The sequence below is a fragment of the Ambystoma mexicanum genome, chromosome 8, assembly GCF_040938575.1.
Source record: "Ambystoma mexicanum isolate Mex_15411 chromosome 8, UKY_AmexF1_1, whole genome shotgun sequence".
Taxonomy (NCBI): domain Eukaryota; kingdom Metazoa; phylum Chordata; class Amphibia; order Caudata; family Ambystomatidae; genus Ambystoma; species Ambystoma mexicanum.
Window position 1 is genome coordinate 1,663,274,578 of NC_090929.1, and position 13,116 is coordinate 1,663,287,693.

Below are 13,116 nucleotides of genomic sequence, written 5' to 3' on the forward strand. Positions count from 1 at the left end.
AGAGATGTGCCTTGCATCTGCGCAGAGACATGTCTGACAGGCAGCTTCAGAGCTCTGCATTTGGTGTGTCTTTCGTCTGCGCAGAGACATGTCTAACAGGCAGCTGCAGACACCTGTTTTCTGTGTGTCTTTCGTCTCTGCAGAGTCATGACTTACAGGTAGCTGCAGAGCTCTGTTTTCTGTGTTTCTTGCATCTGTGCAGAGACGTGTCTGACAGGCAGCTACAAAGCTCTGGTTTCTGTGTGTCTTGCGTCTGCGCAGACATGTCTTACAAGCAGCTGCAGACACCTGCTTTCTGTGTTTCTTTCGTCTCCGCAGAGTCATGTCTTACAGGCAACTGCAGACACCTGCTTTCTGTGTGACTTGCATCTGCGCAGAGACATGACTGACAGGCAGCTGCAGAGCTCTGCTTTCTGTGTGACTTGCGTCTGCGCAGAGTCATGTCTTACAGGCAGCTGCAGAGCTATGCTTTCTGTGTGCCTTGCGTCTGCGCAGGGACATGTCTTACAGGCAGCTGCAGAGCTCTGCTTTCTGTGTGTTTTGCATCTGCGCAGACATGTCTTACAGGCAGCTGCAGAGCTCTGCTTTCTGTGTGCCTTGCGTCTGCGCAGAGACATTTCGACAAGCAGCTGCAGAGCTCTGCTTTATGTGTGTCTTGCGTCTGTGCAGAGTCATGTCTTACAGGCAGGACAGACACCTGCTTTCTGTGTGTCTTGCATCTGCGCAGAGACATGTCTTACAGGCAGCTGCAGAGCTCTGCTTTCTGTGTGTCTTGCATCTGCACAGACATGTCTTGCAGGCAGCTATAGAGCTCTGCTTTCTGTGTGCCTTGCGTCTGCACAGAGATATGTCTGACAGGCAGCTGCAGAGCTCTGCTTTCTGTGTGCCTTGCGTCTGCGCACAGACATGTCTTACAGGCAGCTACAGAGTTCTGCTTTCTGTGTGCCTTGCGTCTGTGCAGAGACATGTTTTACAGGCAGCTGCAGACACTGGCTTTCTGTGTGTCTTGCGTCTGCGCAGAGACATGTCTTACAGGCAGCTGCAGACACCTGCTTTCTGTGTGTCTTGAGTCTCCGCAGAGTCATGTCTTACAGGCAGCTGCAGAGCTCTGCTTTCTGTGTGTCTTGCATCTGCACAGACATGTCTTACAGGCAGCTGCAGAGCTTTGCTTTCTGTGTGCCTTGTGTCTGCGCAGAGACATGTCTGACAGGCAGGCAGCTGCAGAGCTCTGCTTTCTGCGTGACTTGCGTCTGCGCAGAGACTGTCTGACAAACAGCTGCAGAGCTCTGCTTTCTGTGTGTCTTGCGTCTATGCAAAGACATGTCTTACAGGCAGATGCAGAAACCTGCTTTCTGGGTTTCTTGCGTCTCCGCAGAGTCATGTCTTACAGGCAGCTGCAGAGCTCTGCTTTCTGTGTGTCTTGCATCTGCGCAGACATGTCTTACAGGCAGCTGCAGAGCTCTGCTTTCTGTGTGCCTTGCGTCTGCGCAGAGACATGTCTGACAGGCAGCTGCAGAGCTTTGCTTTCTGTGTGTCTTGCGTCTGTGCAGAGTCATGTCTTACAGGCAGGTACAGACACCTGCTTTCTGTGTGTCTTGCATCTTCGCAGAGACATGTCTTACAGGCAGCTGCAGAGCTCTGCTTTCTGTGTGTCTTGCATCTGCGCAGACATGTCTTCCAGGCAGCTGCAGAGCTCTGCATTCGGTGTGCCTTGCGTCTGCGCCGAGATATGTCTGACAGGCAGCTGTAGAGCTCTGCTTTCTGTGTGCCTTGCATCTGCGCAGTGACATGTCTTACAGGCAGCTACAGAGTTCTGCTTTCTTTGTGCCTTGCGTCTGCGCAGAGACACGTCTTACAGGCAGCTGCAGACACCTGCTTTTTGTGTGTCTTGCGTCTCCGCAGAGTCATGTCTTACAGGCAGCTGCAGACACCTGCTTTCTGTGTTTCTTGCGTCTCCGCAGAGTCATGTCTTACAGGCAGCTGCAGAGCTCTGCTTTCTGTGTGTCTTGCATCTGCGCAGACATGTCTTACAGGCAGCTGCAGAACTCTGCTTTCTGTGTGACTTGCGTCTGCGCAGAGACATGTCTGACGGGCAGCTGCAGAGCTCTGCTTTCTGTGTGTCTTATGTCTGTGCAGAGTCATGACTTACAGGTAGCTGCAGAGCTCTGCTTTCTGTGTTTCTTGCATCTGTGCAGAGACATGTCTGACAGGCAGCTACAAAGCTCTGGTTTCTGTGTGTCTTGCGTCTGCGCAGACATGTCTTACAAGCAGCTGCAGACACCTGCTTTCTGTGTTTCTTTCGTCTCCGCAGAGTCATGTCTTACAGGCAACTGCAGACACCTGCTTTCTGTGTGACTTGCATCTGCGCAGAGACATGACTGACAGGCAGCTGCAGAGCTCTGCTTTCTGTGTGACTTGCGTCTGCGCAGAGTCATGTCTTACAGGCAGCTGCAGAGCTCTGCTTTCTGTGTGCCTTGCGTCTGCGCAGGGACATGTCTTACAGGCAGCTGCAGAGCTCTGATTTCTGTGTGTCTTGCATCTGCGCAGACATGTCTTACAGGCAGCTGCAGAGTTCTGCTTTCTGTGTGCCTTGCGTCTGCGCAGAGACATTCCTGACAGGCAGCTGCAGACCTCTGCTTTATGTGTGTCTTGCGTCTGTGCAGAGTCATGTCTTACAGGCAGGTACAGACACCTGCTTTCTGTGTGTCTTGCATCTGCGCAGAGACATGTCTTACAGGCAGCTGCAGAGCTCTGCTTTCTGTGTGTCTTGCATCTGCGCAGACATGTCTTGCAGGCATCTATAGAGCTCTGCTTTCTGTGTGCCTTGCGTCTGCACAGAGATATGTCTGACAGGCAGCTGCAGAGCTCTGCTTTCTGTGTGTCTTGCATCTGCGCAGAGATGTGCCTTGCATCTGCTCAGAGACATGTCTGACAGGCAGCTGCAGAGCTCTGCTTTCTGTGTGTCTTGCATCTGCGCAGAGCCATGTCTTACACGCAGCTGCAGACACCTGCTTTCTGTGTTTCTTGCGTCTCCGCAGAGTCATGTCTTACAGGCAGCTGCAGAGCTCTGCTTTCTGTGTGTCTTGCATCTGCGCAGACATGTCTTACAGGCAGCTGCAGAGCTCTGCTTTCTGTGTGCCTTCCGTCTGCGCAGAGACATGTCTGACAGGCAGCTGCAGAGCTCTGCTTTATGTGTGTCTTGCGTCTTTGCAGAGTCATGTCTTACAGGCAGGTACAGACACCTGCTTTCTGTGTGTCTTGCATCTGCGCAGAGACATGTCTTACAGGCAGCGGCAGAGCTCTGCTTTCTGTGTGCCTTGCATCTGCGCAGACATGTCTTGCAGGCAGCTATAGAGCTCTGCTTTCTGTGTGCCTTGCGTCTGCACAGAGATATGTCTGACAGGCAGCTGCAGAGCTCTGCTTTCTGTGTGCCTTGCGTCTGCGCACAGACATGTCTTACAGGCAGCTGCAGAGCTCTGCTTTCCATGTGTCTTGCATCTGCACAGACATGTCTTACAGGCAGCTACAGAGCTCTGCTTTCTGTGTGCCTTGCGTCTGCGCAGAGACATGTCTGACAGGTAGCTGCAGAGCTCTGCTTTCTGCATGACTTGCGTCTGCGCAGAGACTGTCTGAAAAACAGCTGCAGAGCTCTGCTTTCTGTGTGTCTTGCGTCTATGCAAAGACATGTCTTACAGGCAGATGCAGAAACCTGCTTTCTGGGTTTCTTGCATCTCCGCAGAGTCATGTCTTACAGGCAGCTGCAGAGCTCTGCTTTCTGTGTGTCTTGCATCTGCGCAGACATGTCTTACAGGCAGCTGCAGAGCTCTGCTTTCTGTGTGCCTTGCGTCTGCGCAGAGACATGTCTGACAGGCAGCTGCAGAGCTCTGCTTTCTGTGTGTCTTGCGTCTGTGCAGAGTCATGTCTTACAGGCAGGTACAGACACCTGCTTTCTGTGTGTCTTGCATCTTCGCAGAGACATGTCTTACAGGCAGCTGCAGAGCTCTGCTTTCTGTGTGTCTTGCATCTGTGCAGACATGTGTTCCAGGCAGCTGCAGAGCTCTGCTTTCGGTGTGCCTTGCGTCTGCGCAGAGATATGTCTGACAGGCAGCTGCAGAGCTCTGCTTTCTGTGTGCCTTACATCTGCGCAGAGACGTGTCTTACAGGCAGCTGCAGAGTTCTGCTTTCTGTGTGCCTTGCGTCTGCGCAGAGACACGTCTTACAGGCAGCTGCAGACACCTGCTTTTTGTGTGTCTTGCGTCTCCGCAGAGTCATGTCTTACAGGCAGCTGCAGACACCTGCTTTCTGTTTGTCTTGCATCTCTGCAGAGTCATGTCTTACAGGCAGCTGCAGACACCTGCTTTCTGTGTGCCTTGTGTCTGCACCGAGACATGTCTGACATGTTTCTGCAGAGCTCTGTATTCTGTGTGTCTTGCGTCTGTGCAGCGACATGGCTTACAGGCAGCTGCAGAGCTCTGCTTTCTGTGTGTTTTGCATCTGCGCAATGACATGTCTGACAGACAGCTGCAGAGCTCTGCCTTCTGTGTGTCTTGCGTCTGCGCAGAGACATGTCTTACAGGCAGCTGCAGACACCTGCTTTCTGTGTGTCTTGCGTCTGTGCAGCGAAATGGCTTACAGGCAGCTGCAGAGCTCTGATTTCTGTATGTCTTGCATCTGCGCAGAGATGTGCCTTGCATCTGCTCAGAGACATGTCTGACAGGCAGCTGCAGAGCTCTGTATTCTGTGTGTCTTGCGTCTGTGCAGCGACATGGCTTACAGGCAGCTGCAGAGCTCTGCTTTCTGTGTGTCTTGCATCTGCGCAATGACATGTCTGACAGACAGCTGCAGAGCTCTGCCGTCTGTGTGTCTTGCGTCTGCGCAGAGACATGTATTACAGGCAGCTGCAGACACCTGCTTTCTGTGTGTCTTGCGTCTGTGCAACGACATGGCTTACAGGCAGCTGCAGAGCTCTGATTTCTGTATGTCTTGCATCTGCGCAGAGATGTGCCTTGTATCTGCTCAGAGACATGTCTGACAGGCAGCTGCAGAGCTCTGCTTTCTGTGTGATTTTCGTCCGCGCAGATACATGTCTTACAGGTAGCTGCAGACACCTGCTTTCTGTGTTTCTTGCGTCTGTGCAGCGACATGTCTTACAGGCAGCTGCAGAGCTCTGCTTTCTGTGTGTCTTGCATCTGCGCAGAGACATGTCTGAGAGGCAGCTGCAGAGCTCTGCTTTCTCTGTGACTTGCGTCTGCGCAGAGACATGTCTGACAGCCAGGCAGCTGCAGAGCTCTGCTTTCTGCGTGACTTGCATCTGCGCAGAGACTGTCTGACAAACAGCTGCAGAGCTCTGCTTTCTGTGTGTCTTGCGTCTATGCAAAGACATGTCTTACAGGCAGATGCAGACACCTGCTTTCTGTGTTTCTTGCGTCTCCGCAGAGTCATGTCTTACAGGCAGCTGCAGAGCTCTGCTTTCTGTGTGTCTTGCATCTGCGCAGATATGTCTTACAGGCAGCTGCAGAGCTCTGCTTTATGTGTGCCTTGCGTCTGCGCAGAGACATGTCTGACAGGCAGCTGCAGAGCTCTGCTTTCTGTGTGTCTTGCGTCTGTGCAGAGTCATGTCTTACAGCCAGGTACAGACACCTGCTTTCTGTGTGTCTTGCATCTTCGCAGAGACATGTCTTACAGGCAGCTGCAGAGCTCTGCTTTCTGTGTGTCTTGCATCTGCGCAGACATGTCTTACAGGCAGCTGCAGAGCTCTGCTTTCTGTGTGCCTTGCGTCTGCGCAGAGATATGTCTGACAGGCAGCTGCAGAGCTCTGCTTTCTGTGTGCCTTGCATCTGCGCAGAGACATGTCTTACAAGCAGCTGCAGAGTTCTGCTTTCTGTGTGCCTTGCGTCTGCGCAGAGACACGTCTTACAGGCAGCTGCAGACACCTGCTTTTTGTGTGTCTTGCGTCTCTGCAGAATCATGTCTTAAAGGCAGCTGCAGACACCTGCTTTCTGTGTGTCTTGCATCTCTGCAGAGTCATGTCTTACAGGCAGCTGCAGACACCTGCTTTCTGTGTGCCTTGTGTCTGCACCGAGACATGTCTGACATGTTTCTGCAGAGCTCTGTATTCTGTGTGCCTTGCGTCTTGCAGACGCAAGGCACACAGAAAGCAGAATTCTGCAGCTGCCTGTAAGACATGTCTCTGCGCAGATGCAAGGCACACAGAAAGCAGAGCAGAGATGTGCCTTGCATCTGCGCAGAGACATGTCTGACAGGCAGCTGCAGAGCTGTGCTTTCTGTGTGACTTGCGTCCGCGCAGAGACATGTCTTACAGGCAGCTGCAGACACCTGCTTTCTGTGTGTCTTGCGTCTGTGCAGCGACATGTCTTACAGGCAGCTGCAGAGGTCTGCTTTCTGTGTGTCTTGCATCTGCGCAGAGATGTGCCTTGCATCTGCACAGAGACATGTCTGACAGGCAGCTTCAGAGCTCTGCATTTGGTGTGTCTTGCGTCTGCGCAGAGACATGTCTAACAGGCAGCTGCAGACACCTGTTTTCTGTGTGTCTTTCGTCTCTGCAGAGTCATGACTTACAGGTAGCTGCAGAGCTCTGCTTTCTGTGTTTCTTGCATCTGTGCAGAGACATGTCTGACAGGCAGCTGCAGAGCTCTGCTTTCTGTGTGACTTGCGTCTGCGCAGAGTCATGTCTTACAGGCAGCTGCAGAGCTATGCTTTCTGTGTGCCTTGCGTCTGTGCAGGGACATGTCTTACAGGCAGCTGCAGAGCTCTGCTTTCTGTGTGTTTTGCATCTGCGCAGACATGTCTTACAGGCAGCTGCAGAGCTCTGCTTTCTGTGTGCCTTGCGTCTGCGCAGAGACATTTCTGACAAGCAGCTGCAGAGCTCTGCTTTATGTGTGTCTTGCGTCTGTGCAGAGACATTTCTGACAAGCAGCTGCAGAGCTCTGCTTTATGTGTGTCTTGCATCTGCGCAGAGACATGTCTTACAGGCAGCTGCAGAGCTCTGCTTTCTGTGTGTCTTGCATCTGCGCAGACATGTCTTGCAGGCAGCTATAGAGCTCTGCTTTCTGTGTGCCTTGCGTCTGCACAGAGATATGTCTGACAGGCAGCTGCAGAGCTCTGCTTTCTGTGTGCCTTGCGTCTGCGCACAGACATGTCTTACAGGCAGCTGCAGAGTTCTGCTTTCTGTGTGCCTTGCGTCTGTGCAGAGACATGTTTTACAGGCAGCTGCAGACACTGGCTTTCTGTGTGTCTTGCGTCTGCGCAGAGACATGTCTTACAGGCAACTGCAGACACCTGCTTTCTGTGTGTCTTGAGTCTCCGCAGAGTCATGTCTTACAGGCAGCTGCAGAGCTCTGCTTTCTGTGTGTCTTGCATCTGCACAGACATGTCTTACAGGCAGCTGCAGAGCTTTGCTTTCTGTGTGCCTTGCGTCTGCGCAGAGACATGTCTGACAGGCAGGCAGCTGCAGAGCTCTGCTTTCTGCGTGACTTGCGTCTGCGCAGAGACTGTCTGACAAACAGCTGCAGAGCTCTGCTTTCTGTGTGTCTTGCGTCTATGCAAAGACATGTCTTACAGGCAGATGCAGAAACCTGCTTTCTGGGTTTCTTGCGTCTCCGCAGAGTCATGTCTTACAGGCAGCTGCAGAGCTCTGCTTTCTGTGTGTCTTGCATCTGCGCAGACATGTCTTACAGGCAGCTGCAGAGCTCTGCTTTATGTGTGCCTTGCGTCTGCGCAGAGACATGTCTGACAGGCAGCTGCAGAGCTTTGCTTTCTGTGTGTCTTGCGTCTGTGCAGAGTCATGTCTTACAGGCAGGTACAGACACCTGCTTTCTGTGTGTCTTGCATCTTCGCAGAGACATGTCTTACAGGCAGCTGCAGAGCTCTGCTTTCTGTGTGTCTTGCATCTGCGCAGACATGTCTTCCAGGCAGCTGCAGAGCTCTGCATTCGGTGTGCCTTGCGTCTGCGCCGAGATATGTCTGACAGGCAGCTGTAGAGCTCTGCTTTCTGTGTGCCTTGCATCTGCGCAGTGACATGTCTTACAGGCAGCTACAGAGTTCTGCTTTCTGTGTGCCTTGTGTCTGCGCAGAGACACGTCTTACAGGCAGCTGCAGAGCTCTGCTTTCTGTGTGTCTTGCGTCTGTGCAGAGTCATGTCTTACAGGCAGGTACAGACACCTGCTTTCTGTGTGTCTTGCATCTTCGAAGAGACATGTCTTACAGGCAGCTGCAGAGCTCTGCTTTCTGTGTGTCTTGCATCTGTGCAGACATGTCTTCCAGGCAGCTGCAGAGCTCTGCTTTCGGTGTGCCTTGCGTCTGTGCAGAGATATGTCTGACAGGCAGCTGCAGAGCTCTGCTTTCTGTGTGTCTTGCATCTGCGCAGACATGTCTTACAGGCAGCTGCAGAGCTCTGCTTTCTGTGTGTCTTGCATCTGCGCAGACATGTCTTACAGGCAGCTGCAGAGCTCTGCTTTCTGTGCGCCTTGCGTCTGCGCAGATACATGTCTGACAGGCAGCTGCAGAGCTCTGCTTTCTGTGTGTCTTGCGTCTGTGCAGAGTCATGTCTTACAGGCAGGTACAGACACCTGCTTTCTGTGTGTCTTGCATCTGCGCAGAGACATGTCTTACAGGCAGTGGCAGAGCTCTGCTTTCTGTGTGCCTTGCATCTGCGCAGACATGTCTTGCAGGCAGCTATAGAGCTCTGCTTTCTGTGTGCCTTGCGTCTGCACAGAGATATGTCTGACAGGCAGCTGCAGAGCTCTGCTTTCTGTGTGCCTTGCGTCTGCGCACAGACATGTCTTACAGGCAGCTGCAGAGCTCTGCTTTCCGTGTGTCTTGCATCTGCACAGACATGTCTTACAGGCAGCTACAGAGCTCTGCTTTCTGTGTGCCTTGCGTCTGCGCAGAGACATGTCTGACAGGCAGCTGCAGAGCTCTGCTTTCTCTGTGACTTGCGTCTGCGCAGAGCCATGTCTTACACGCAGCTGCAGACACCTGCTTTCTGTGTTTCTTGCGTCTCCGCAGAGTCATGTCTTACAGGCAGCTGCAGAGCTCTGCTTTCTGTGTGTCTTGCATCTGCGCAGACATGTCTTACAGGCAGCTGCAGAGCTCTGCTTTCTGTGTGCCTTGCGTCTGCGCAGAGACATGTCTGACAGGCAGCTGCAGAGCTCTGCTTTATGTGTGTCTTGCGTCTGTGCAGAGTCATGTCTTACAGGCAGGTACAGACACCTGCTTTCTGTGTGTCTTGCATCTGCGCAGAGACATGTCTTACAGGCAGTGGCAGAGCTCTGCTTTCTGTGTGCCTTGCATCTGCGCAGACATGTCTTGCAGGCAGCTATAGAGCTCTGCTTTCTGTGTGCCTTGCGTCTGCACAGAGATATGTCTGACAGGCAGCTGCAGAGCTCTGCTTTCTGTGTGCCTTGCGTCTGCGCACAGACATGTCTTACAGGCAGCTGCAGAGCTCTGCTTTCCGTGTGTCTTGCATCTGCACAGACATGTCTTACAGGCAGCTACAGAGCTCTGCTTTCTGTGTGCCTTGCGTCTGCGCAGAGACATGTCTGACACGCAGCTGCAGAGCTCTGCTTTCTCTGTGACTTGCGTCTGCGCAGAGACATGTCTGACAGCCAGGCAGCTGCAGAGCTCTGCTTTCTGCGTGACTTGCGTCTGCGCAGAGACTGTCTGAAAAACAACTGCAGAGCTCTGCTTTCTGTGTGTCTTGCGTCTATACAAAGACATGTCTTACAGGCAGATGCAGAAACCTGCTTTCTGGGTTTCTTGCATCTCCGCAGAGTCATGTCTTACAGGCAGCTGCAGAGCTCTGCTTTCTGTGTGTCTTGCATCTGCGCAGACATGTCTTACAGGCAGCTGCAGAGCTCTGCTTTCTGTGTGTCTTGCGTCTGTGCAGAGTCATGTCTTACAGGCAGGTACAGACACCTGCTTTCTGTGTGTCTTGCATCTTCGCAGAGACATGTCTTACAGGCAGCTGCAGAGCTCTGCTTTCTGTGTGTCTTGCATGTGTGCAGACATGTCTTCCAGGCAGATGCAGAGCTCTGCTTTCGGTGTGCCTTGCGTCTGCGCAGAGATATGTCTGACAGGCAGCTGCAGAGCTCTGCTTTCTGTGTGCCTTACATCTGCGCAGAGACGTGTCTTACAGGCAGCTGCAGAGTTCTGCTTTCTGTGTGCCTTGCGTCTGCGCAGAGACACGTCTTACAGGCAGCTGCAGACACCTGCTTTTTGTGTGTCTTGCGTCTCCGCAGAGTCATGTCTTACAGGCAGCTGCAGACACCTGCTTTCTGTTTGTCTTGCATCTCTGCAGAGTCATGTCTTACAGGCAGCTGCAGACACCTGCTTTCTGTGTGCCTTGTGTCTGCACCGAGACATGTCTGACATGTTTCTGCAGAGCTCTGTATTCTGTGTGTCTTGCGTCTGTGCAGCGACATGGCTTACAGGCAGCTGCAGAGCTCTGCTTTCTGTGTGTCTTGCATCTGCGCAATGACATGTCTGACAGGCAGCTGCAGAGCTCTGCCTTCTGTGTGTCTTGCGTCTGCGCAGAGACATGTCTTACAGGCAGCTGCAGACACCTGCTTTCTGTGTGTCTTGTGTCTGTGCAGCGACATGGCTTACAGGCAGCTGCAGAGCTCTGATTTCTGTATGTCTTGCATCTGCGCAGAGATGTGCCTTGCATCTGCTCAGAGACATGTCTGACAGGCAGCTGCAGAGCTCTGCTTTCTGTGTGATTTTCGTCCGCGCAGATACATGTCTTACAGGTAGCTGCAGACACCTGCTTTCTGTGTTTCTTGCGTCTGTGCAGCGACATGTCTTACAGGCAGCTGCAGAGCTCTGCTTTCTGTGTGTCTTGCATCTGCGCAGAGACATGTCTGACAGGCAGCTGCAGAGCTCTGCTTTCTCTGTGACTTGCGTCTGCGCAGAGACATGTCTGACAGCCAGGCAGCTGCAGAGCTCTGCTTTCTGCGTGACTTGCATCTGCGCAGAGACTGTCTGACAAACAGCTGCAGAGCTCTGCTTTCTGTGTGTCTTGCGTCTACGCAAAGACATGTCTTACAGGCAGATGCAGACACCTGCTTTCTGTGTTTCTTGCGTCTCCACAGAGTCATGTCTTACAGGCAGCTGCAGAGCTCTGCTTTCTGTGTGTCTTACATCTGCGCAGATATGTCTTACAGGCAGCTGCAGAGCTCTGCTTTCTGTGTGCCTTGCGTCTGCGCAGAGACATGTCTGACAGGCAGCTGCAGAGCTCTGCTTTCTGTGTGTCTTGCGTCTGTGCAGAGTCATGTCTTACAGCCAGGTACAGACACCTGCTTTCTGTGTGTCTTGCATCTTCGCAGAGACATGTCTTACAGGCAGCTGCAGAGCTCTGATTTCTGTGTGTCTTGCATCTGCGCAGACATGTCTTACAGGCAGCTGCAGAGCTCTGCTTTCTGTGTGCCTTGCGTCTGCACAGAGATATGTCTGACAGGCAGCTGCAGAGCTCTGCTTTCTGTGTGCCTTGCATCTGCGCAGAGACATGTCTTACAAGCAGCTGCAGAGTTCTGCTTTCTGTGTGCCTTGCGTCTGCGCAGAGACACGTCTTACAGGCAGCTGCAGACACCTGCTTTTTGTGTGTCTTGCGTCTCTGCAGAATCATGTCTTACAGGCAGCTGCAGACACCTGCTTTCTGTGTGTCTTGCATCTCTGCAGAGTCATGTCTTACAGGCAGCTGCAGACACCTGCTTTCTGTGTGCCTTGTGTCTGCACCGAGACATGTCTGACATGTTTCTGCAGAGCTCTGTATTCTGTGAGCCTTTCCGTCTTGCAGACGCAAGGCACACAGAAAGCAGAATTCGGCAGCTGCCTGTAAGACATGTCTCTGCGCAGATGCAAGGCACACAGAAAGCAGAACAGAGATGTGCCTTGCATCTGCGCAGAGACATGTCTTACAGGCAGCTGCAGAGTTCTGCTTTCTGTGTGCCTTGCGTCTGCGCAGAGACACGTCTTACAGGCAGCTGCAGACACCTGCTTTTTGTGTGTCTTGCGTCTCCGCAGAGTCATGTCTTACAGGCAGCTGCAGACACCTGCTTTCTGTTTGTCTTGCATCTCTGCAGAGTCATGTCTTACAGGCAGCTGCAGACACCTGCTTTCTGTGTGCCTTGTGTCTGCACCGAGACATGTCTGACATGTTTCTGCAGAGCTCTGTATTCTGTGTGTCTTGCGTCTGTGCAGCGACATGGCTTACAGGCAGCTGCAGAGCTCTGCTTTCTGTGTGTCTTGCATCTGCGCAATGACATGTCTGACATGCAGCTGCAGAGCTCTGCCTTCTGTGTGTCTTGCGTCTGCGCAGAGACATGTTTTACAGGCAGCTGCAGACACCTGCTTTCTGTGTGTCTTGTGTCTGTGCAGCGACATGGCTTACAGGCAGCTGCAGAGCTCTGATTTCTGTATGTCTTGGATCTGCGCAGAGATGTGCCTTGCATCTGCTCAGAGACATGTCTGACAGGCAGCTGCAGAGCTCTGCTTTCTGTGTGATTTTTGTCCGCGCAGATACATGTCTTACAGGTAGCTGCAGACACCTGCTTTCTGTGTTTCTTGCGTCTGTGCAGCGACATGTCTTACAGGCAGCTGCAGAGCTCTGCTTTCTGTGTGTCTTGCATCTGCGCAGAGACATGTCTGACAGGCAGCTGCAGAGCTCTGCTTTCTCTGTGACTTGCGTCTGCGCAGAGACATGTCTGACAGCCAGGCAGCTGCAGAGCTCTGCTTTCTGCGTGACTTGCATCTGCGCAGAGACTGTCTGACAAACAGCTGCAGAGCTCTGCTTTCTGTGTGTCTTGCGTCTACGCAAAGACATGTCTTACAGGCAGATGCAGACACCTGCTTTCTGTGTTTCTTGCGTCTCCACAGAGTCATGTCTTACAGGCAGCTGCAGAGCTCTGCTTTCTGTGTGTCTTACATCTGCGCAGATATGTCTTACAGGCAGCTGCAGAGCTCTGCTTTCTGTGTGCCTTGCGTCTGCGCAGAGACATGTCTGACAGGCAGCTGCAGAGCTCTGCTTTCTGTGTGTCTTGCGTCTGTGCAGAGTCATGTCTTACAGCCAGGTACAGACACCTGCTTTCTGTGTGTCTT